The following is a 26,713-nucleotide window of genomic DNA, read 5'->3' as shown; positions in this document are numbered from 1 at the left end:
GTTGCGTACGCAGTGTCGTAGCATTCTTCGGAACAGAAGGTGGATTTCATTTACTAGTGCTTTTAACAGTTTCACTCCCTCTTCCGTCGAGTGGGCTAACCTGCGAGGGCTCTCGGGGGCCATGATCCATTCCCCAGTTTCCGGCGTGACCGTAGCAGATGATGTGCTAGTGGATCCTATTGCTATCTCACCTGGGCCGCTATTTTGCGGGGATTTCGAGCTCGACCCATTATCACCCTGCCTTCCTCCATTGACAATGAGTGGAGGCGGCTCGGATGGTACCCTTTTCATCTGAGAATCGGGAGTAGTACAATGTCGCCTTTGCTGTCAGGGAGCTAGTTCATGCTCTCACTTCATCCTGGTTCTCCGCCCAAGGGCCAGACGAAGTTCACATTCAGATGTTGCTGAATCTTTGTCTTGGAGGCAAGCACTTTCTCCTTCATACGTAAAACCACATTTGGGTAGAGGGCACGTTTCACAGACAGTGCTGTGAAGCCATTGTCATACGCATACCAAGCCCAGTAAGGACAAACACCTTCCTTGTAGCTGCCGTCACATACCTGTCACCAGCCTTGTGCAAGGTGATGGAACGTAAGATTCATGCACGGCTGGTACAGTGGCTCGAGTCTCACAATTTACTAATCACTGCACAACGTGGGATTCGAGGGCGGCGTTCTGCAGTTGACAATCTCGTCACTTTGTCGACCCATGTCACAAAAGGTTTACTGCGGAAATACGAGACTGTGGCCGTGTTTTTCAATTTGGAGAAAGCCTAAGACACATACTGGAGTACTGGTATCATCCGTACTCTTCACACGTGGGGATTCTGAGGTCATATGACCCCCTTCCCTTAAGGAATTCTTAAAAGACGGAGTTTTCAAGGTACGTGTGGGGTCTGCCTTGTCGGACACCTTTATCCAGGAAAAGGTGTGCCTCACGGTACCGTCCTGAGCCTCGTCATCTTTGCCATCGCCATTAACCATATTATGGCCTGTCTCCCAATGGGCATCTTCAGCTGCATTTTCGTTAACAGTTTTCCCATATGTTACAGTTCTCTGCGGACTTGTCTCTTTGAGCGGTGTCTTCAGTGTTGTATCGAACGTCTTTAATCGTGGAGCATCGATAATAGCTTTCGCTTTTCCATTGACAAAACCGTTTGTAATTTCTGGCGGCGCAAATGGTTTCTTCAGCAGTCTTTACATCTCGGTCCTGTTGCTCTTCCATTCACTGAAACTATAAAACTCCTGGGGCTCTTGTTTGGTAGAAACTTCTTTAGTCCTCCCACATTTTTACCTGTCCGCCTGCTGTACCCGGTCCCTAAGTGTCCTACGTATCCCCAGCTGTAGTTTCTGGAGATCGGATAAGACTATCGTCCTGTTTGTACCAGTCCCTTGTCCGTGCGAAACTAGACTATGGTTGTTTCGTTTATGCATCTGCAAGGCCGCCCATTTGAAGCCGCTTCAGTACAATCCAGCTCTGTGGCATGTTTGCCCACTAGTGCTTTTACACCCGCCCCGTCGAGTCTCTGTGCAGAAGCTGCGAGCTACCGCTATCATACCGCCGTGATTTTCTCCTCATCAGATACGCATAGCGTTTGTCTGCCCACCCGTCCTGTGCCGGCGCCTTCGATGACTCCCTTGATCGCCAGTGTGGAGTTCGCTTTCGGCCATTGCTCCAGCAGCATAATTTCACGCTGCCTGCCACTTTCCCAATGGGTGTGAACCCTTCACCACCTTCGCTTCGTGCGCCAGCTCTTGTTCACCTTGGACTTCACTCGCTTTCTAAGGGCACTACTCGAGACTCGCTCTATCGCCGTAAGATTCTCGACTCTCGCACGGAACTTCACGATAGTACCTTTGTGTAAACAGAGGGCTCTCGCACTACCCATGGTGCCGGGTGTGTCTTCATGGTTGGCACCGATGCTTTTCGGTATCGGCTTCCGGAACACGCCTCACTATTTTCAGCGGAGCTCTTTGCCCTGTATCAGGCATGCAGTACATCCGGCGACACAGACTTTTGAATTGTCATTTGCTCCGACTCTGTCAGTGCCTTCAGAGCCCTATGTGTTGTACAACGTCCATCCTCTAGTGCATTGGATCCAGGAAAGCTGTCACTCGCTCACTCTTGATTGAGCCACTGATGTTTATGTGGGTTCCTGGTGACGTCGGTCTAACAGCAGGTTGTGTTCCTTTGTCATCACCACTGGTCGTCCCTTCGAGGGAGCGAGCTCAGAGTTATTAAGCCTCTCCCAGCGGCTTGGACGACCCCCTCTCTGTCCTCTCGCTGTGAGGAGATAATTTTGGCTAGGGTGCGTACTGGGCACTGTCTTTTTAGCCATCGCCATCTGTTGCGTGGTAATCCCCCACCATTTTCTCGTTGTCCTCATCCCGTTGACCGTTCGTCATTTTCTGAAGGGATTACCGTTTTTTAACTACTTTGTTTGCCATCTGAGTTATCGGCCGTTTTAGCGAACGACACGCAAGCTGTCGACCGTGTTTTACTTTTTATCCGTCATAGCAATATGGCAGGATAATGGAATGTAGTAGAATTAAGTCGGGTGATGCTGAGGGTATTAGTTAGGAATTGAGAGACTTAAAGTAGTAAAGGAGTTTTGCTATTTGGGGAGCAAAATAACTTATGATGGTCGAAGTAAAGAGGATATAAAACGTAGACTGGCAATGGCAAGGAAAGCCTTTCTGAAGAAGAGAAATCTGTTAACCTCGAGTATAGATTTAAGTGTCAAGAAGTCGTTTCTGAAAGTATTTGTATGGAGTGTAGCCACGTATGGAAGTAAAACATGGACGATAAATAGTTTAGACAAGAAGAGAATAGAAGCTTTCGATATGTGGTGCTACAGAAGAATGCTGAAGATTAGATGGGTAGATCACATAACTAATGAGGAGGTGTTGAAGAGGATTGGGGAGAAGAGAAGTTTGTGGCACAACTTGACTAGAAGAAGGTATCGATTGGTAGGATCACTAATTTAGTACTGGAGGGCAGCGTGGAGGGTAAAAATCGTAGAGGGAGACAAAGAGATGAATACACCAAGCAGATTTAGAAGGATGTAGGTTGCAGTAGGTACTGGGAGATAAAGAAGCTTGCACAGGATAGAGTAGCATGGAGAGCTGCATGAAACCAGTCTCAGGACTGAAGACCATAACAACAGCAATATGGCGAAGGACCTTCACTGTGTAGTTAAGGACCTCCGTTGTTTCTATGGAGTGTTTTATAAGCACTTCTCAAAGTTCATGTTTTTAGCTGTCTTTTCTTCCGTCGATTGGGTTTAACGTGTAGTCGTTTATAACGCCTTTTTCACCTTAGTGTTCTGTGGTTGTGACATGGGCACGTATGACCCGAGTTGTTTTTGCGCCACAAAACAAACATCCGCATCAGAAATCAGCCAAGTTAGAATGTTTGCTCTGTACTTAACGTCTGCGAATCACGTGATTGCTGGATTTTTACTTCTGAAATTACAGAAACTCGAAGACTGCCAACGCTTCGTGCCGGACAGTTGCCTATAATAATAATAATAATAATAATAATAATAATAATGACTACCTACAACTATGAGAAGGCTTTGTCATGAGATACTTGTTTGTGTGTGTGTGTGTGTGTGTGTGTGTGTGTGTGTGTGTGTGTGTGTGTGTGATATATTTGAGTTTGACAGGTTAAGTCTGCCAGGATGGATGTGCGTGTTAAAACGCTGCTTCCGGGACAGGGAGGTGCGCCGGCCTCTGATCGGTATGCGCGGCGCTTAACGACGAGAGTCGGTGTACCAGGATGCCTAGTTATGGTTTTTAGTCGGTTTCGCTGCTACCTTGAGATGGATAACGGACTGATACGAAAGGCTTGCTTGAGTTACACGAACCGTAAATGTTTAGAAGACTTTCCCTGAAATAACACACCACTAGCTGGGAGTGCATATGTTCTGTCCTGGGGCTAACGGGTGGAGACGGGTAGGGTATCCGATCAACCTTTAAAGCAACCATATAAAATCTTACATGACTGTGCCGACCTTGCCCCGATGCGGGATAAAAATAAAAGAAAGAGATCATGTCTCACTTTCATTGTTATTGGTGCATGGTAGAAAATAAGTGTGTATGGTGCGGACTATATGAGGCAGATGGTCGTACATTCATTTTACAAACTGTAACAACCGTCAGCGTGTTACCATTATAGTCTTACGAAATAGTGATGATTGTTATCTTTTAAAAATTATTTACCTTTGTAATCGAAAGACAGTTGAATAATTTTGTGTTCACTCCTCAGAAAATCTCCCCCCCCCCCCCCCTCTAGTGCAGGCAGGGAGCTACTGTACTAGTACAATTCCCACTAATGCCTTGTAGTGTCCGAAGTAAGGCTGACCTCGTATTTTTCATTCTGTGTTTTCCCCTCACTGCTCTCGTTTCTTCCTGCCGAGTATTCTTCCACAAGACCGCACACGCGTCGGCTAGTTAGAGGATACACTTGCAGCGGCCTCGCTGCTGGAGTGTGCTGGCGTGTTGGCCGTACGCGGCAAAACCGCGGAAACCGCAGCTTGCTGCCGGTACAAGGGAACGAACCCGAGACACTGGGCGGCTGCGTCACTGCCGTCTGGGCTGTCTCTTCGGAGAAAAGAGCGGCACAAAACGGTAGCACTGGCAAGGAGGGCGGGGGGAGGGGAGGGACGGCTGTAGCGCCGGCTGAGTCAACAGCACGCGCTGCCACCGCGTTCGGGGAGAACTTCGCTCTCTGCTGTCCCAAACCTAACGGCGCGCTATCTAGAACCAAAGTGGCGCAGACTCCTCTTTGCAAAGACTGCACAAGGCAGAAGAGCTTCCTGTAAAAATAAACTGCTGCAGGGTCCCAAATACACCGATGAGCGAAAACATTACATAATAGCTTGTTGGTCCAGTAGTGGAATGCAGCACAGCGGCGGTTCTACGTGCCATGCATGCGACGAGTCTTCCGTAAGTTTCCCGAGGCGTCACGCTGTTCACCCAAATTCAAGGCCGGTGGTTGTTGGGCAGGCAGGTGGCGCCTGATAGCGCGCCACTGCGTTCACAAAAAGTGAATTTGGTGGGAACGACATTGTGAGTTCACTTCCCTTCTCCTGACAACACTATAGTGCAGTAATAGCCAAAATTTTTGCGTAAGAACCAATATTAATACTGTAAGGCTACACCGCAGGCCGCTGGGAAAAGTCGAGAGGGAAGGAGTGGATAAAGTGGTCACTCATAAAAAGTCAGTCTTCACCAAACCATGGTGATTGATGCAAGCTTACCACTTACACATTTCGAGTCTACAGATTATATGGTATTACGCAGAATATTTTTAAGTGGAAAAGAAAATAATATATTGGAATTACGTACAAGCATTTGTCTTCCGTAGTGATTCATCGACGAAGCGGCGCGTTACCATTGATCCGTAGTCCAGTCTCGATGATCTTGTGACAACTACAACCGTGGTCGATGTTCTTATTGCCGGCCGGAGTGGCCGTGCGGTTCTAGGCGCTACAGTCTGGAACCGAGTGATCGCTACGGTCGCAGGTTCGAATCCTGCCTCGGGCATGGATGTGTGTGATTGCCTTAGGTTAGTTAGGTTCAAGTAGTTCTAAGTTCTCGGGGACTGATGACCTCAGAAGTTAACTCCCATAGTGCTCAGAGCAATTTGAACCATTTTGATGTTCTTGTTGGGTCCATATGAAAACACACAGCTTCTCAGTGCCGCAGAGGGACATGTCGAGTAATGTGCGCCGAACAGTATGCTCCCAACCACTTCAACCTGTAGCAGCGTTGTACTCCTTAGTCAGACCCGCCGCAGATAGCCTCCTATCCTGCTTTACAGAGGGCGCAAGCCTCAGAGCTCCACGTTCTGTGTCTAGACATGGACGTCCGACTCCTTGTCGGCTACTCATGGTTTCACCGCCCTTCAAGACGAAAGGAGACAGTGAGGGACGAGCGTAAATCAATGGGACAAATATGAGACGGTGAGTGAGAGACTCAGATAGTGACAGTAAAAGTGAGATGCTGTTGTCTGAAGACGTCGCGACAAAGAGAGATTGGAGAAAAGGATTTAGAATGTTCTGTTTTAAGAGAGTGAATCGAGTATGTTCGCATTCCCAGAAAGGAAAAATTGGAAATTTGTGTTAAGGTTTTACGGGACCAGACTGCTTGAAGTCATCGGACCCTAAACTTATGCACTACTTAATTTAACATAAGCTAAGCTGTGGCCGAGCGGTTGTAGGCTGTTGAGTCCGGAAACGCGCTGCTGCTATGGTCGCAGGTTCGAATCCTGCCTCGTGCATGGATGTGTGTGATGTCATCAGGTTTGTTAGGTTGAAGTAGTTCTAAGTTCTAGGGGACTGATGACCTCAGATGTTAAGTCCCATAGTGCTTAGAAGCCATTTGAACCATAACGTAGGCTAAGGACGGGCGCGCGCGCCCACACACACACACACACACACACACACACACACACACACACACACACAGGACTCCTCGAACCTCCGACGGGGGGGGTCGCCCGGACCGTGACAAGACGCGTTAGACAGCGCGGGTACCCCGCGCGGCCCTGAGAAACCTGGTTCCCCACTTTTCTGTCAGTGTTTTCAAGAGCAACATAGTCGCCTTGTCGCGGTTTGTCAACAGCAATCTTCCGCTGGTTTATACTATGCTACTACACGCTACACGACATACTGCTGGCAGACTTTGAGCAAATTAACAGTTGTTCATTGTGCAATAGGTTGAATCAGTGCGCGGTAGTAAACACACTTGTATCATAGTCACTAAAGACAGTACTAAGTTCGGCTGCATGTTGGATGCAGTGTTATCCTGTATTACAGAACATGGGAACATTCGAGGATATTATACAGACTGTGACAGGTCATTGCGTTGTATTTAGAAAGTGGATGCCACGGAAGAAACACTGCAAAGTGTTCCGATGCAGAGCAGAAGGTTTCATACAGATGAGTCAGAGTAACTGTTCCTAATTTTCAAATGGCGTAGAGGACAACAATATAAACATCACTGATCAATAATACAGTGTCTACAAATGCTTCGTCTTCTGCAAAAAAGCTAGTGCTCTTGCTTCAGCTGTTGTTCTCACCACGAGAACGAACTACTGACGTTAGTTTGTCACTATTGGTCACAGAATATCTTGTATGAAATTTGTTTATTTAGTTTCGGGTATTAAAATACGTAACATTGTTTTTCTACGAATGTGGAAAGAGACAGGCTTCATAATTACAGAACTGACTGTGAAAGTTAAATGTGGTGCCTTCAGCATGTAATTGTTTACATTCGCATATGTGATTTCCATGCACATCTTCAATAGAATTACAGTAGACTGGTTGCTACATATTTAAATAGCTTTTTTTCTTTGGAACTTTTATTTATTTATGATAATTTCACAGAAATAAAACAGTTAGTAGCACGCGTGTGTGATGTACCCTTGCTGAGATCATGCTCTAAATTTCCCACTCGTTCCTCAACGAAGACTTTCCAGCGTTTTTATTATAGTGTACAGTTTCCTTCATCTTAGTGCAAGTTCAAAACGACTCATTACTGGACACTCGTTTGTTAAGGAATATGTTTAATTTTTACGCCCTCTGTTAATAATAGCTATTATGATACACCTTGTATAATCTATTACAGTCAGAATTATTTGTAATTTAGTAAAACAAAAATCATAAACCATGTGTCTGGTTTTCCACTGCGTCGCACCAACACACCAGTCAGATGAAAGGATGTGCAAAGATTTTAATAGATTGAGAAAGAATACTGGCGCCATAACGCTTTCATGGAGTAGCAAATTGAAATAATAGAAATGTACTGGTCTGGAAAGTAGTGACGAACACATTTATCAGGATACCACACTACCGCAGCTAGGAAACGAGACGATAACTCAGCCATGACCTACACGGGAAGGGAGAGAACTAATGCGATAGACAGACTTGGAAGTTGGGCATCACATGCTACTCAGTAATGAATTACTGTAATACGTATGCGAGCTCCACTTAATTTTATTTTTTAAATTTAATTTTCTTCCACTTCAATTTAAAACAAAAGCTAGAGTATTACACTGATGTGTACGTTGACGAAAGGTCTGACGATGGTAAAGCTGCGTTATGGAGTGTTCGGGTAGTTTCCTGGCGTGACCACACATTTCAGTAGATGGACGTCAGCGCACTCGCATGTAAAACGCTCAGAGTAGTGCAATGAGTAGCGTAGTACAAGCTACTTCACTGTAACACTATCAATGGCGCTTTGGGAGCCTTTTGTTCAGGAAATGTGTGGATCAGATCACCAAAGTCTGGTTGCCTTGCCAATGAATGACCTCTCTGTTTCAGTTACAGACATGGATACATTATAAAAGATGCTCATAGTTGCATATACATTCAGAAACAAGCTTGAAACTTTAAGCTCGTGCCTCTTATTCAAGAGTTCCAATGGTTCCAAAGCTAGAAGTATGAATTGATCTCAAATAATTCATTTCTTATTCTAAATCTGTTGTGGCATCGTTATGGTATTCATTGATACACAACGTGCATGCCTCAGCGACATGATATTTGACTATTTCCATAAAATCTAAATGTTTCATCTAAAATCTTCACTGTTTCATATCACGTTTTTAAGTTAGGTAATAGACTGCCAGTAATGACATAAAATACATTTTTCGGGACAAAATATTGTGAATTCACATCTTCCCACTACATTCTTCGTTTCATCAAAAAACGGTTTCCTCCCTTAATGCGCACCCCCGGAAATTCAGGATCATATTAATTGCACTGTCACAACTTTCGATCACGGAGTAAGACGTCTCAATATTCGCGAAGATATTTCAAGTCATGTAATAAGTTCTCAAAGTGTCTTACCTCAACGTCAGTGGTAGTATTTCGAGATTGCAGTAATTTGCTTCTGTAGGCAATTTGTACCAACCACTGCAGCTAAACTGATGCCATGATTAAACGCTTGAATGACCTAGCATAACGCAAAACACCCAGTATCACGAACGTGTTTCAACTAATAAATTTAATTTGCTAATATGATCAACAGCAATGACAATCTTATCCAACTGAGTTGGTATTGCAGCGTCAACTCGAGCACGGCAACGGGTGTCAGACATGGAATATTAAGAACTTCCAGCACACTGTTCCAGGATTTGCCACTGTTGAGGACTGCTACTGAACAGGTTGTAAAGAAGCTGAATAACTCCGAAAAAGCTTCTGTTTCATGATAGCTCTCAGCTGCTTGTACTCCACATAATTCTGTAAGAAGCACACAGGGAAAGTTTTGCAAGAGGATATCACTGAATAAAGTGTGCCTGAGCTCGGGTATAAGCCCCTCTAATATTTCTTCCGTTAGTGTAACCCTGTCCGCGGCATTCATTAATAGGAATTGAGTGTTTCACAAGTGTTGATCGAATTAAACTTGCACTAGTAGCTCTCGCTTTCTGATTACAATAAAAAAAATGGCTCTGAGCACTATGGGACTAAACTGCTGTGGTCATCAGTCCCCTAGAACTTAGAACTACTTGAACCTAACTAACCTAAGGACATCACACATCCATGCCCGAGGCAGGATTCGAACCTGCGACCGTAGCAGTCGCACGGTTCCGGACTGCGCGCCTAGAACCGCGAGACCACCGCGGCCGGCTGATTACAATCTACGAATTCCACAAACCCTTCATTTATTTCCTACTTACCAATTACATTCTTGAAGTAAGTGTAACGCAGAATTACTGTTGTTTGTTCACTGTGATTTGAATCAGAAATTGCACCAAAAATAATAGAATAATACTAATCATTTTCTTTCAGTTTCAACATGGCATCGCTGACATGATCAGCGCAAGAAGAAATAAATTCATTATGAGTACCACTTGTAAAAGCTTTCCAGCTTCGTGTCGGTCTCTGACCCTGTTAATGTGTTTGACAAGAACTCGATCATAGTGACTCAAGAGCTCTAATATGCTGAGGAAATATCCGTCATTTGGATCTCCAATTTTCAGAACTGATCGTCCGAAGTTAAAGCTCCTTTGAGCAAGAAATGTCACATCAAGTCACGTGACAGTACCTATGAAACTTGGCCATTGTACAGACGGACAAAAGAACGTCATTACCTCTTTACTTCAGAGCATTCGCATGGCCAATACACCCGTTTCATGTAATTTCAGCTCATCACTTTTACGATTCTTCCAGGACGACTGTACAGAGATGGAAATTTGTTCGCTGTGTCTACTCTTAAATGCAAAATATTTTCCGTGTACTCGTTTTTCTTGTATAATCACCTTGTGATGGAATCGAAAGTGCCTTATCTTTGAGTATTGTTGGCAAACCTACCCGATTAGAACGATGTTTCGCAGCTGTTGGGACGTACATGTGTTGCGAAATGTTTTGGTAGGATGTACAAAAGCATTCAAAGAAAGCGCATTTTTTACTCCATCACAAGGCGGTTTTAGTGCACGACGGCTAAAGAAAATATTGTGCATCCAAGATTAAGCATGAAATACAATTGTGTGCAATTGGGTGGTATGACTCATAAAACAGAAGAACCGAAATGGAAATGAAGAGTTAGACTGGTGTGGGGATAATGATTTCTTATTTATACTATGATACAAAATTTATTTTAGAATAGCTGTCTGATATTTTTAAATGGACATATTTCTCCCATAAATTTCCCAATATTGTTATTAGTGTTTACAATATATGCTGGTCATGGATTCATTACGTATGGTATTCAGAATCAGTAAGAGACGTATTTAATAGTGTATTTTGGTAAGCACATATTTCCTTTTGTGGCATCCGAAATATCGTCGTAGTCCCGATTTTGATCCTCGTCAATGAAATGTTAAATTAGTCTCGTTTACTATCTCCATGGACTTTACTAATTAATGCTACAAAATAGATCTGTGTTGATGTGTGCGGGTTTGGATTCCTTTAATGTACTGTGCTCCTAAATAAGGGTTCATGAATGGTAAATTCGCGAACGTGTTCCGAACTACAGAATGGACAATAGTTTTTTGGCACCCCGTAATACCTACACTGCTCTTAACAAGATTGGTGAGAAGTGATTCAGCACATGTGGAAGCCTTGAGTTTTCGGCTTGGTCGGAGACTTGCAGATCCAATTGCTCTATTAGCAGTCCGTCAAAGTATGCACAGAAATGACCATCAGCAGAAGCGGAAGCCCCACACGCCACGGAAGTCACGTGGCGCCACCTGGGGCTTCCCCGGCTGTCCGGAATCGATACCCGCCACGTGGCGAAGCTGATGCTGCATCGCCATGTCCACGCCGGTTGACTCAAATACCAGGTCCTGTCTTCGAGGAATCACTTCCTTCCATGAATACAGTTCCTGATCTCATTTTGTAATGGTCGGCGAAAAAATAATAAGCTCGTGCCTTTGCGTCACGAGCCATGGCGTAATTCTGATGAAAGATAATACGAAAACAACGAAAACACATGCAACGACAGAGAGTCGGTGATTTCAATGGTAACTCTTTACAGTACGCGAGTTAAGTTACATGGTGGCCTCGGGGAAACATAATGTCATCATCGTGTATTGTGTGCTTCAAAAGAAGCTGACGTGCTTAATTACATTTTATGATTTATGAACATCTCCCCTCCCCCTCCCACCAAAGAGTTCAAAATGTTAACACCAAACTACAGTTTAACGCTATTCTTGATTAATATATTGCTGAAAAGCTCCATTGTTAATGCATTTAGGTAATCTTCAGTTTGCTTTTGCTTGTATTACTTCCGGTTTTTGTTCCAGTCGTGTCGTCATAGATAGAGTAATTCCATCTACTCACTCTACAGCAATTGGAACACTGTCGTGTTTCTGCAGAACTTCATTTCATGCATTTACATTTCTGTTTAGATTATTTGTGCATAACTTCTTCGTGCTGTAGTTTCCTAAGTGTAAATCATTCGGGCAATGGATCAGTAGAGAACGCAGTTATCCTGATAAAACTTTCCATTACTGACCTTATAGTTGTTTAGGTTCTATGTGATAGTATTCTCGATTGTGTTACGGGAGGTTTTGTTGCTCCTTCTTGTAGCCGAAATGCGTCAGGTAAGACTATGTGAATATGCAAAGTTTCACAGTGCGTAGAAGTCTAGATGAAATTACAGGTCCCCTTATAACTGTCACGTTAAGTCTCATCAAAGATCGGCGGGAAGCAAGTTAACTGTACCTGCAATAGCAACATGTCTAATGAAGCTTTGCTTTAAGATTTGGCTGTCTGGTTGTACACATTTGTGGATAAAGTAAGACCGTCTGGTAGTTGCTGCCGCGTAATCTGAAGCAACATAAGCTGGTCCCTGTGAAGCTTGCTGGCAAACTAAAACGGTGTGCCGGACCGAGACTCGAACTCGGGAATTAAAGCTGTGAGGACGGGGCGTGAGTCGTGCTGGGGTAGCTCAGTCTGCAGCCGGCACGGTAGCTCCGCGTGTTCGGTCAGAGGGTTAACTACGCTCTGTAATAAAAAACCTGAGTTAACGAATCAACAAACAATCTGAACGGGTGTCATCGGACGTCGGCTCCGAACAAATTCAACGAACAATATAGAACAAAATGAGATCAACTACAATAAAAAGTCGGGAGATCACTTGCCGTCGAAGGCAAAGGTCCAGAGTTAGAGTCTCGGTCCGGCACACAGTTTTTATCTGCCAGGAAGTTTCATATCAGCGCACACTACGCTGCACAGTGAAAATTTCTTTCTGGTCCCAGTGAGTTTGTGTAAGAAACACTAAAGTGTGAGAAATTTCCCAGTGCTCTCGTGTTTAGATACTTTAGTATGTTTTTACGACGAGCTATTTTGGCGTTATTGACACTGATTTGCAGTGGAATTTTGGAACGTATGCTATATTTGAATGTTACGAAATATCTGTAAGAAATCTATCTAATTGACACGTGAGGAGCACAGATTACTAAATTTTCATTCTTGTGAAGCACAACTGTCTCTCTATACACACGAAGTAATTACTGCTGTCGCAAAGGGATACCAGGTTGGTTCCATTGTTTCTGACTTTCCAGCTGGCTTCACACAGCGTTGTTCCCAAGTGACTTGTAATGAAACTATGCGTTCTCCGTTGGGCGACTCGATTCGTGATTTACTGTCAGGGTGCTCATAATTAGAAATCCTCGACGAGAGGTTATCTAGAGAAGCCGAAGTGATACCTGGAGTTTCCCAAAAAAACTCTTACAATGTTTCGTTGTTCTTAATCTATATAAATCATTTAAGAGACAATCTGAGCTGTCATCTTGCACTCTTTGGAGGTGGTGCTGTCATTTGACATCTCCTGAAATTGTCAGAAGATCAAAACGAACTAGACAAGATACCTGCATGGTGCGAAAGTCGCAATTGACACTTGAGAAATAGATCGAAAACTTGTATGAGGCCCTTCACATGAATACTAGGAACGTCGTTAAATTTCGGTTACACAGATTTAAATGTTGTTGATGCAAGTAAACACGTAGGAACTATGATGAGAAACAAATTGGAAATATCGCATAGCAAATATTATGGAGGTGGCGAACCAAAGAGTGCGTATTATTGACAGAGCACTCCGAAGATGCAGTAGATCTACCAAAGTAATTGCGTACACTTTGTTGGCCCAACCTCTGCTGGAGTACTGCTGCGTTGTAAACCAGTTGGGGCAGCACTCACAAGTGGTCGTTAGCATTATTGCCCGGCAGAGCCCGTTTGGCGTTGATTGGGCGCATGGTGCAAGTCTGTCTGACACGACGTCGGTGGCTTGCCTGTCTGATGGAGATGATAACCTCACAAGCACCCAGCCCCGAGTAAAGAAAATGTGCGCAGTGGCTGGGACACGAACCGAGGGCCCATGATCTACATGCATGGATGCCAGCCACCAGACCGCTAGTTGGCGATTGTTAAAAACAAAGGCTTTTTCATTGTGGCCAGGGCTTCTCACGGAATTTCACTCACCTGGTTTCTCGTCCCTATGCCACAATATTCCAGTGATTGCCACCTGCATTGGGAGAAATGACCAATGTACTAAAATAAGGCACACATTCACCCTGGAATATCTAAGTATTTATTTGTCCTGCGTGATACTGGAGAGTGGGTCGTTAGGGGAATAGTCTGGCAGTCGGTTCATCGAACTTCCATGGACTTACGTGGAAACTACAGAGTAGTGATGTAAATGTAGAGTCGGCCTCATGTGACGCAACTTCCGGCAAGTGGAGGTGCCTTACGGAAAGAAGAGATTAGAAATTGACTAAAACCGCAGAAATTTACCCTCCGGGCCACATTACTGTCCTGATTTTAATCAGCAAGATGCCAGTAACATCTCCCTCTAGCTTTTAAAGCAACTTTCTTTAAATGGTTCCAGATGTTACAGCAACAATGATTACCAGCTCTGCTGTGCGTGTCTAAATGAGCCTTTTTTTTTCTCGTTTGCACATGAAAGTGTTCTACGACTGTTAGGGAGCGGTTTTCCTTCTCTCTAGCCTCCTTACGAGCATCCCTCTGTTTTTTTGCCGTTTTATCGGGAGAGTAACTCGTCGAGGAGCTGGAGCGCAGCTGTTTCTCACGCCCAGGGGACCATCTGCATGACATCTTGACTCATCCACGGTTGGTGCATGCCACCGCGGACGGATGTTTCAATTGCGGGTGTTCTTAAAAAAACTTGAGAACCATAAAAGTCCACGAAGATAAACTTTAAGGAAATAAAAGCTTTTTAGAAAGAGCGTAAAGGCGCTTGCATGCGCCCGATGAGATACGGATGTGATTTGTGACGGCAGGTGAAATGTCTGGTACGATGTACATAGTGATAGGGCGCCTAAAGGAAATAGAAAGTGCAAAATCATATCATCTACCACTGGCGGCACAGAAAAAATGTGAATATGGCACAGTCTACCACTTGCAAGTCTTGGCTGAAATTTTATTGTGGAGCGATGAGTCGTCCCCCCCCCCCTCCCCCTACCACCACCTGTCTCGAAACTCGTGATTATTACTCTATTACACGTGTCGTTTATGTTCGGGAATCAAGGTGTGCGGACAAACTTCTCGCACGCTCCTGCCTTCCTTAAAACTTTCTGGAGAATGTCTTCAACACTTGATTTAGATAGGCTGCACCATTGTGATTTGTGACACAACAGTCAATACGCAGTACGACCGCATGTCCAGTGCTTAGCAATTCCTGCTCACAACTGACTGGTCCAAAACGCTTCTGTTGTTCACAGTTGTTAGTTGAAGTTGCCACCTTAGAGCGCTGACGTCGCTTCTGTACCAGGAATAAAATTAGTCTCTGAACTTCCTGGACGGACGGTGTAAGTTACCAGTTTATCTAGGATTTGTGTGTTCCCAAGAGAGCATTTCACTAAATTTCAATAAAATATATAATACCTCTTGAAAAACGCACCTTCATGTTTGCTAGTAGGACTCGAAATCATTTCCAGTGCCTTAATTTATTCTGTTTTCTGTTAAATATGGTGATTACGTATTTTAATCGGGCAGACTCTCGTTGGTGAGTTTTTGTATGTCTAGCTGTTGCAGACATAGACTACTAAACGGGCAGCTTGTTAAACTACAGAATATCCAAAACGAAGATTGCAATAATGTCTAAATCTGATAGTTGACAACCAGTGCATATGGCGAGTTAACGCTGAAAACAGTGATCAGTGGACTTATAACTTTACATTTGCTTGGAGTTGATTAAATCGTCTAAGCCTTCATAAAGTATGACATAAGTACTCGACAAATACGGATTTCATCAATGTTATGTGAACTAATTGATGACTGCAGTCGATTAAAAGTGTCTGATCCTGAAGTTCACATGTGCTATACGGTATTTGTAGCTATGCGGAATGTAGATATTGATAAACCAAACATGTCACCATATCTCAGTATTTATTTCGTGAACAGCTCATAAAAGATTTACATGTTTGTTCACTATTTCCAACATTCATTTGGTTGAATTTCAGAAAAATTAAAAATATTTATTGCAAGGCCATGCGAACTACCACATCAACATGTCACTGTAAAGTGACTCTTGGCATCTATCACAAATGCATTTAAAAACATTGTTCTCCCCACCAGTTCAAAGGATGTGAAATCACAAAATGCCGCGTAAAATGTATATTATAATAAAGTTCCCTGAAGGCAACAGCTGTTTCCAGTTATAGTAATATTAACTTAATGTCTCTGCTGCATATTAAACTTGGTTGAAGGTCTATTAAGGTTGTAGCAACCATATCTGAGCCTAGTGTTATGTCCTCAAACTTGTTCTGCGTCTTAGCAATATAAAATAAGTGAAATATTTAAAAAGTCTGAGAATTTATAACATACCTTCAGGATATGTTAGTGCTGATTCCAAAACTACTCTTAGAACTTGCGAGTCTGGATTATTTCCGAAGCTACAAAGATTTCATATTCTAATCTATATTTCAGCAATACGAATCCAGCAGATGCGCGTGGTTTACAATATCGTGTATGTAAAACACGACCTTTCGTCGTCCAGTATATAGTGAATAAATTTTACTTCTATAGAGAGTCTCATAATTGAATCTGATTGTCACGCAACAGCCTTCTTCGTTCATTTGTGATATCATTCTGGAATCAGCAAGCAGGACTGTAGCACAGTCCCAAATATGTCTTACGTATAAAAAATGGAATTCACTTCATTTTAAATGTTGCCACATTCAAAGAATTCGTTGTTAGATGTCACGATCGACTTTCTTTGGGTAATAGATTAAGAAATTAATTCACAATTTTCAGTGCGAAACCATTCGAAAACTGTCTGAGGTGTGCAAATTGAACTCAGAAAAGGCAGAGGAGGTAAATAAATGAGTTACAGCACAGACTGGGAAAATTAAATGGAGATGTTCGGGATGTGTAGCCAGGAGAATGGAAGGTAGTGGGTCGTAGTTCTTCCTTGGGTTCCAAGTAGTAAGGAAAGACCAAGGAAACGACTTGACGAAATGTAAGACGACGACGTTAGACAACATGGATTAGCCGAAGATCACAGTGGCTTGATGCGTGAACGTGTCTAAAGTCGGACTCACTCCACCAGTGCATGACAAGTGGCTGATTGTTTACACATGAGAGGTGACAAGTAACAACTGTACTCAACTTCCTGTTGATTGCAGTATCTGAGTTTCACTTTGGGATTCAACATAAAGCACTTCGGGCATCGGCGTCTGTAATCAAGGCAAATGGTCCAAAGGAGCAGCGTTACATATTATAGCAAAAATTGTTTTATTCCCGATTAATTGGTTGAAATATTGGATTTCCTCTCCGGGTTCACTTTGACTTCATTTAATAAACGAACTGCTATGCCCATTGTTGTCTAATACCTTCAACTTGCAGTAACCTGTCTGAGTGCGCAACCCCTGCAATCCCGACGAGCGGCAATTCGTGAGACGTAGCTGTCTTGTGGGTTGTCTGCGTGGTGTGTGACATGCCAGCGTTTGGTCGAATGGTGTATGCTTCGTTAAAATCTGTGTGGATGTTAACGACGGGGGTGGGGGCTCAGAATTCATGCGCTCATAGTGCATCATATTAGAAATATTTTTTCAAAAAAAATCCACGGAGTTACAGGGAAAACGAAGTAATGCCAGAGACACTCCGGTCTGTAAACTAATTACTATCTTACATTGCAGGACCAGTCTGTATTTTGTGGATGTCTTCTGAATTTCACCTTTACCAAAATTGATGCAGCCCAGTGTGGTAATAGCTGGTTAATTACTGCAATATTGCGGTGTAATGGTGTTAAAGTTAAAATAGGTCCAAGACTTCAGACTTTTAATAGTAGGGATGTTATTGCCTATCGTACGTTACAGATTGGAGAGGTATATAACAGAGAAAAGTTAATGGTATAATGCCTAGGCATATAATGATAGTGTAGCGAGATGATAATTCTTAACCTAATGTTTAACCTAGTCCGATTAGCGAGAGTCCAGTGTCTTGGTTTCTTCTGTAACCAACCGTCAAGTAGGGATAAATTTAATCGGGGCATCTATATTTGCTTATTTTTCAAAATTTCTAAAACAACGGCACATATAGTCCAGTCAAATAGCAGATACACCTTGCAAAAGGTGGGGTAGAATAGTTTTTTTTCTCTTTCAACTCATTCATATGGTTGGAAAGATAAGACAACCGAGTTTTGCCTACAAAATTTCGCTTTGGAATACTTTCTGCTTTGAAAAAACTTGGAAAATTTCGGCCTTTTTTCAGTTTTTTCAAAATGTTTTTTTGCTCCTATCGCTTTAACGTCTACTTTCTTTTTTTAAAGAGCACAAAATTCTCTACAAATTTGATTCTTGCCATTTTTTTCTACTCCCAATACCTAAGGCGCTACAGCGCCTCAAAAAATACCAATTTTTCAAATTTTGAGCATAGTGCCAAGACACCTTATTTTTGAGCACTATTTTTGTAGTATAAATACATTATACATCATGTTATATGTTGGAATTTACCACCTCACTTTCAGGTATTCAGTTTCTCTGTACACAACATGATTGCTGGGCACCCAACTATTGTGACTCTTAAATCACTACCTGAAGTTCACTATGGGCCACCTCAGCCCTGGTATTTGTAAAACTATAAATACAAAAATACATCATTAAGACACGCGCGCGCGCACACAGAATAAATTGTCTCAGGAATCTGAACTATTATTAGCTGCAATAGGCAACCTAATTAGGTAGGTAATTATTCATGCGTATAAAAGCCACACAGTTGACATTAGAAATAAGTAGCTTTATTACAATCAAAATGCATTGTCAGTTACTAAAAAATGTTGACAGTTCTGGGTGTGTATTACTTGTAATATCGCAGTTCAGCGCACTTGAGACAGATATGAGTACCACCGTTTTGATGGGCGAGGTTTTTCAGTGTTACCAGAAATACCTTGAGTTACGGATTCAGGGTCTGTACATCGAGTTGATCCCAGATTGACCTCTTCTTTAAACAACGAGTCAGCCTCAGCAAGTTCGTTGGTTTCATCAGCGGTTTCCTCAGCATCTTCCGTAACATCATCTTCACTGTCTTCATACAAAAATTTTGGCACGTTTTCACAGTTGAAACCAATACATTTCTTGTAAATTGAAGAACATTTCAAACCCGCTTTTCTGCAGGAGCACGCTCCGCCACAGTTCAGCGTGCATGAGCATGAAACAATGTGAAGAAGTGCTTCAGGTGCTGGATCTTGGCTCATTATAACGGGTATTGGACCGTGGTCACTGTGATTCCAGCCCCATTTCTCAGGTAGTTTCCAGTTTCCCATCCAACTTTGGACTTATTGGTAAGTCCGCAACGAATGATGTTGTGCAGCATCTTGTGTAGGTGGCAACCGTGCAAGATTCAGTTTACTTTTTGTGGCAGACTTGGCGAATAGCTGGTACCGCAAATGGTCTAGTGTGTGGGAACTGCTGACACCTCCACTATACAATGCGATAGTAACCTGTTGTTCTGCTGTTATTATTTCATCACGGGTAGCATGCGGTTTATTGAACGTGCAAAGCGCTGAGGTTAGGTGTTTATTTTTCGCAACAATATTGCAGTACTTAATTTTTTCTTGACCAAAACAAAGTGGATGTTGTAACACATCGCCGGCCAGAGTGGCCTCGCGGCTCTAGGCGCTACAGTCTGGAACCGAGCGACCGCTACGGTCGCAGGTTCGAATCCTGCCTCGGGCATGGATGTGTGCGATGTCCTTATGTTTAATTAGTTCTAAGTTCTAGGCGACTGATGACCTCAGAAGTGAAGTCGCATATTTTGAAAAAATTGAAAAAAGTCCGAAATTTTCGAAGTTTTCCCAAGAGAAATTTTGTTGGCAAAACTCGGTTTTCTAATCTTTCCAACGATATGAACGAGTTAAAAAAATAAACTCTTCAACCCCACCTTTTGCAAGATACAGGCTTTTTTTCCGACAGTTTCACTGGACTAATATGAAAAGAACACTAAAAAAAAGTAACTTTATTTCCCTTCGGAAGTAAGGTAATTTCAGGGTTTCGCAAGTCAAGCATTAATCGTGTACACAAAGAAACCAATGCAAAAACAATATGTTCTCAAGCTTGGTCTCCTAAAACCACTCTCTCCGTATGTGTAACTCCTTTCGAATGGTTCCTTCGTTCATATTTAATATATACATTTCGTCAGTATCACACAGGGGATTCGTGTAGTGCTAATGAACTGTAGAATATATGCGTAAAACACCTCAGTCATTTAGATAGTTCATTCAGATATTGGTACTTCGGTGAATACTGATAGGCTGGCAGTGATGTGTCAGTATCGCTGGGAAACTTTGTTTACTTAACACTACTATTACTCATTTGTGGAGTGACTGTTTCTTCTCTCTTATTTGAGGTTTTTCCTTGGGATTTTGGGGGTTGGCTGAGATATTATCGTGCATCGAATACACCCCGTGGGACAGCTTCTCTCGACGCTTTGCCTTTGCCGTGCCTATCCCATCCTGCGCCAGACACTTCTGCCTCCCGCACATCATCTGCGTCGAGTTGGTAGCTGGACTCCAGGCGCTGCTCCACGAGAGACAGTACGTGCAGACCGCTGAGAGCATACCATGGGTTTGGCAGCACTACAGCGTATAAATACAAGTGCGCCTTTGATAAAGTAACCCCCAGCAGACATCTACGTCGCCGACAAGTAGTCCCCGCATCAGAGGCAATGGCGCTGCAGTCGGGACTCTAGATGACATCCGCGGGTCACGAGTACACCAAGCACCGCTAAGGATCTTCAGATACGACCATAGTATCGATTACTATACAAATAAGTAGTAGCCAATTCGCCCAGCGATACTACTCGTATGAGTACTCCAAAGAAAACAAAAGTATCGACACCTACTCGTATCCTCTTTTTTTTCCCAAAAGGGGTAGCACAACGTGTACTTGGTATTCTACTTGCTTCCTTATTTTACGTAGTCTTACAAAACATATTGATTTTTATTTTCGGAGGTTTGCCAAAAAGTATATGCAGCAATTTTTTAGGGAACAGCTTACTTTTTTTGTGGCCCAGCTTTAGAAAATACTCTCTCATTAGGCACTTAACTTACAACGACGATAAGATATTTTTAAGCATATTTATACAAAGGTCGAAAATGTCTTTCTTGTCTTCCCATTCTGCAGATTGGTTGCTCTTTAAAGATGTTGAAGGGTATGACAAATAGAGATATACTTGCACACTTCGTTTCCATTTTCTCTCTGTGGTTGTGCGGTAGTTTTGCGTCATGTTTTCAAAAGTCGTATTCCTGTGCTACAATAGACGAAGCAGCATCAAAGTTGTTCATAAACCATACTTTCGAGGTACTGTATCGCATACTTTTAGAACGTGAGCTGCCGGTTTTTAAAACCGTGGATCCAATAAAGAAGAAATAGCTGCATGGTCAGTTTATTCTTCCTTTCTTCAGCTCTATCAATAAAACAACGTCCGTACATTGTTTGACAACTGCTGAGGCTCTGAGTAAGAATGTAGAATGACGTTAATATCATTAGAAAGAAAAGTAATTCAAGAAATTTTTAGCAGTGTTCTTAATGGTTCCATGCACGGATTAAGAATTCGTCATAAATTCGGGAAATACGTTAATGCGAAGTGTCACTATGTGTGTAGGAAGAAGACATTTAGTTTACCTTAGCTCGATCGTAAACACAATTTTAAATTAAAGGACGGCAAGAGAATTAGCGGTATTTACAGATCTATGTTTTCTGTAAGCCTGATAAGATGGATGTCAGGGTGGCATTTAGAAAAGGGGCCAGGCGATTTTCTTCGCCCATAGTTTTGCAACGGAGCTCGTAATCTGCCTCGAATGAATCCTCTTCGATGGAATGCTAACCTTAAATCTTTCTTTGTAATATTTTCACTAGACAGTAGCGCTCACGAAAATAAAAAGTTTTAATCATACCGGAATTTGACGATGTTGATGTTTCTCTAAATACTTAGAGTACCGCACGAACATGCGACTACAGTTCGGCGCAGTTTGCGCGATGTGTTAGTGTTTGTCGCCTGAAAACGTAGTGGATTGCATAAATTAATCCACGAGATCTAATGAAACCGTCTAAATAGTTTATTTCATTTGCGTTTGAACCCTATTCTTTTCAAAGGGGTTATGTACATACCTACAGAGGTGTACATACCAGACCAAAATTCTTTCATTTTACTGATCGATTCTCACTAGGCCCAACATCTTTGCTTTTAGTTTTATTTCAATCCTGTATTTGCAAGTATTATCGTATAGAGATGTTCATGAGAAATATTGAATAATAATTTTCAAATGAAAACCTGTTTTATTTTTAACTACCAACCTCATGAAAAGGAGAGACTTCTTACTGTTCAATGTGTAGGATGAGTCATATGAGACGTGACACCCCTCTTATTTCGTAAACGGCTCCGGATATCGAAACGAAGTTTCCGGCAAATGACAGTACGCTATGGAGGCACGTACTGTGGAATGTAATATTTTAGGTTGATGCACAAGTTCGTAGCGTTTTTCCTTATGTTCAGTAAGCACAGCAGCTACACATATAATAAACACAACAGATGCACAGATCAGACTTCGGTCTTCAATAGTATATTCTCCTTCACTATTTACAACGGCCTGGAGTAACTTCTGGAAGGGTGCTTTGTAGGCGAAGAACATGTCGAGCCATGTTCGGACATTTTCATGCCGAAAGGAAGTTCTTTGAAGGTTGCTCGGTAAAGAGCTGAACAGGTGAAAGTCTGTGGGCGCAATATCAGGTGAATAAGAAGGTGCGGAGTTACTTCCCAATCCAACTCCTGTATAGCGCTTTATTGGCAGTCTAGCAGAACGCAAGAGGGGGTTATTGCGAAATAGCACCACTTCATGCAGTCTTTCTTGTCGTTGTTCTTAGACTGTGACTGCATAAATGTCAGCAGAGATGGTTACACCTCGGGGAAGCAATTCGTAGTGTGTCGCACCGTCGCTGTTCTACTAGATGCATAACAATGACTTTTGTGGATGCGCACAGGTCTTTGTACGAGGAGTCGCTCCGTTGTTTGGGCTCAGCCACTCCTTTATTTTGCAAAAACAGACATAATGTCTTATGGGATAACAGCAATCAGTGATTTTATAATGTTACTTAAAAACCATCTTGAATGCAAATATTTTTTTTTATTTCCTTATGTTAGCATAAACACTCCGATTTTCGTCACCAATAATGATGAAGCATAGAAACGTGGAATGGTAGCAGTTAACCACATTTGCCCGTTATCGAGTGCGCTGACGTGGGTCATCGTGAGTTAATACCTTTAAATGATCATCGAACCCCGAAGGTCTTCCTGAACCTGGAGGGCCACTAACAACATAATGATACTCCGCTGCTGTCGCCCATCTATTGAACTCGAACAAAAAAATATGTCGGAAATGTTCAGATTTCTCCACTTGGCACTCCGTTTTCTAGCGTCCATATCCACCCACTACCTCCAGATGACAAAATGACAATAATTAAACTAAAAGAACAACAGTTAACTACGGTTCAAAAATAAAAACGACAATCGATAAAAAAACCCACAGCAACCGGAATAGTAACATGCAAAACAAAAGGGTTACGAACATACGCACAAACCTAATAGAATCTGAATTCTTGTATCGATAGAGGTATTGAAGCAATTAATATTTTTTAAAATTTCAACGGCCGTCACTCGGTGATAACACCGTTTCCCGTGAGATCAACGAAATAAGCGCTGTCGAGCTTGGCCATCATTTGCATGGGTCACCGTCCGGATGTGCCGAGAGCTGTTGGCAAGCGCGGTGCACTCAGCCCTTGCTAGGCCAATTGAGGAGCTACTAGACTGAGAAGTAACGGCACCGGTCTCGAAAACTGATAACGGGTGGAAGGGTGGTGTGCTGACCACATGCCCCTCCGTACGCTCATCCGGCGACGCCTAAGAACTGAGGATGACACGGCTGCCGATCGGTACCTTTGGGTCTTCAAGGCCTGTTCGGACGTGTTTATTTGCGTTTTTTTTAATATAAAATGATACACTTTTTTAAAAATTCATGCAAAAGCAGTTGAAAAGACGAGTACAGTGGTATATTTGTTAATTCGCAGGTTGAAACTCTTCACAAAGGCATGCGAAAAGTATTCTAAAATTGAAAAGCAAGTGGGCCGAAATCGGTTATTGCATTGTAAACGCACTCACGCCAGACCACACCTTCGTAGCAAGCCTTTCGATTATTAACTTGCGACACTGCAGAACCAGTAGAAACTGTATTGTCTATCGACAGGTCATTTCAGCTTCAACATTTTTTCATGCAGGCGTATACACCAATGAGTAGAAGTTACACATGCTACTTTTATACGGCAAATGTCAAATCTTGTCGAAATGGGAATGAAAACCTGCCTGAAGAAACTATATTTTTTTCAACAAAAACCTGGAAGCGTAGGCATATTTGATATAGTTTCCCTAAGAACCATCTGATGGGCCAGAAGCTAGGACATGCCGTAGTTCCATATACAGAACTTGTAGGTGAACCTATATCTGTGTCATAGAGAAAATGAGTTTTTATCTTCGTACCGTAGGTCTGTCTTGCATCATATAACGAGAGAGCCTGACGCGAAAGTTGTGCTTCGCGGCGTTTGCACTGCAGTAGCCGACTCTAGCCTCATTTCTTTATAATTTTAGTGCATTCCCCGGACTTATTTTTTTAAAACATTTCAACATTAATTTTAACTAGCGCAGTATCATTGAACAGTCCTTCCAAGAGCTATTGAATTCAGTAATGAAAAAGTATACTGTTCCGTTAAAAATCTTTCAATATCTCGGTTGATACCAAAGATCAGGGAATTATCCACACAAAATGTTACGTGCCCATCGTCACTCTATGAACTGCGAAAAACGTCGTTTCGACATCTGGAACCGTTCAGGAAATAAAAGGAATGTTATGTCTTATATGGCTCATATATATGTTTCATATTCCGCATTTTTGTTACGAATTTTTGACACTCCGAATATTTAAGTTTTCATGTAAATAATTCAAAAGTAAAATGTCAATTTTACCAAAAAATTACGCTGCAGTATGTCTCCATTTGTGATCAGATGAAACAAAGGCTATATACACAGCTACTGTCACTTGTATAAGCATTCCAATTTTTATATACACAAAAGCGCTCGAAAATATTGGAAGTCAATTTCTTAAAGTGTTTTTAGGAAGCGCATCGTACTAATTTTAGAAATTTGTGTGGGCAGTGATCGTATAATTCCTGCAAGAAGAAAATTGGGGGAGGGACAGTCGTGAAGATCGCCTGCAGTGTGGCCATATATGCTGCCAGCAGTACACTGTAGTCTGTCTGGTTGTCGTATCGAAGGCGTCGGAAAGAAGAGCCCGTGGCACTGCTTAAAAGGTCCTTACAGGCTCAGTAAAAGTTTACCAATATCGACGCTAGCTCAATATATTAACGTAGATTTTATTGCGAAATACACAGCGGTTCTTGCCGAAACGGAGAGAAATTAAAGTCGCTTCAAATTTCCGCAAGAAGCGGAAAAAAGTAAATGATTAAATATCAGGAAGTGAGGTGGAAGACGCCGATGAAAGCATTGTAGAGTACTTCGAAAAACAGAACTCGTGATTGATCAGGAAAAACGAATAGCTCGTTGTCCTAAATATCAGAGGAAAGTGGAAATGAGTGTCATGACAATTAGCTTAAGTGTACATTTTATTTACAGCAGTTCTCATAATTGTCTCGCTCAGCTCAGCTCTCCGCTGACTATAAACATTTTTCTTACGCAATTGCCACAGCACAGACATCAGATAGTGTAAGCTTGCAATCAGTAAGTAATTGTTTTATTTGGTTTCCAGTAGTTGTCTCAGTAGATAGATATCATACGGCACATGAACGCGATAAATTTGACAGGTCACTTCTTTAATTTGTAATTTGTTGTTGTGATACATGAATCCATGTTGTTCTGAATGAGCCGCTAGTGCGTTAAAATATTCACTGGAAACTACTGAGACTCCCTTTGCCCGTTCCGCATAATTTCTGCTTATGTTTCGTAAGGAAACTAACTCAGTTGCAATACACACGAGGTCCATATCACCGAGCATAGACATGTTCGCCACGAAGGCAGATGCGTAAGAGGCGACTCTGCTCCTTCATACTGAGCGGCTGCCAAGTGGAAAAACTAGTTCATATTTGGTCAGAAGCGTGCCGCTACCACAGAAATTACTGCAAAAATGCATAACAAGGTCATGGAGGATTGCCGGCAGGAAGTGCGTGAATTTGCTGAAGCTGTAGGGATGTCATCTGAACGGTTATATCACATTTTAACAGTGGAATTCGATACGAGAAAATTATCTGCTAGATGAGTGTCGCGACTTAACGCAGGATCAGGAACGCATCGGGATGGAAGTAACTGAACAGTGCCTTACCCTTTTTCAGAACAACCGACAAGGTTTTTCGCCGGTTTGTGGCCACAGATGAATCTTCAATCCACTACTGTACCCAAGACAGAAAAAAATGTCACGGCCATCAAAGAAGGCAAAGGCAATACGATCGGCCGGAAGGCTCGTGGCGCTAGTTTTCTGAAAGAAGAAAAGTACTCTGCCGATAGATTGTCTTCCTACTTGACATACATTTACAGTACTACTCTAACCTAGACCAACTGCAGCAAAAGATAAGCAAAAAAAAAAAGACGAGGTTTGGCAAAGAAGAACGCCACGTTTCACCAAATGCACGCCCGCACACGTGTCGTTGCCACGGCAGAAACAAGTGAACCAAGATAAGAATTGCTTCC

At 42.6% G+C, this 26,713-nt stretch overlaps 1 protein-coding gene across 9 annotated transcripts in view; it reads left to right on the top strand.

Annotated features, from left to right (window-relative positions):
- The window catches only part of LOC126285452 (cytospin-A), a 1,067,624-nt gene that overhangs the window by 712,147 nt on the left and 328,764 nt on the right, over positions 1-26,713 (top strand). The window lies entirely within an intron of this gene.

This window comes from Schistocerca gregaria, chromosome 8, assembly GCF_023897955.1.
Source record: "Schistocerca gregaria isolate iqSchGreg1 chromosome 8, iqSchGreg1.2, whole genome shotgun sequence".
Classification (NCBI taxonomy): domain Eukaryota; kingdom Metazoa; phylum Arthropoda; class Insecta; order Orthoptera; family Acrididae; genus Schistocerca; species Schistocerca gregaria.
This window is presented reverse-complemented; position numbering and strand designations above follow the sequence as displayed.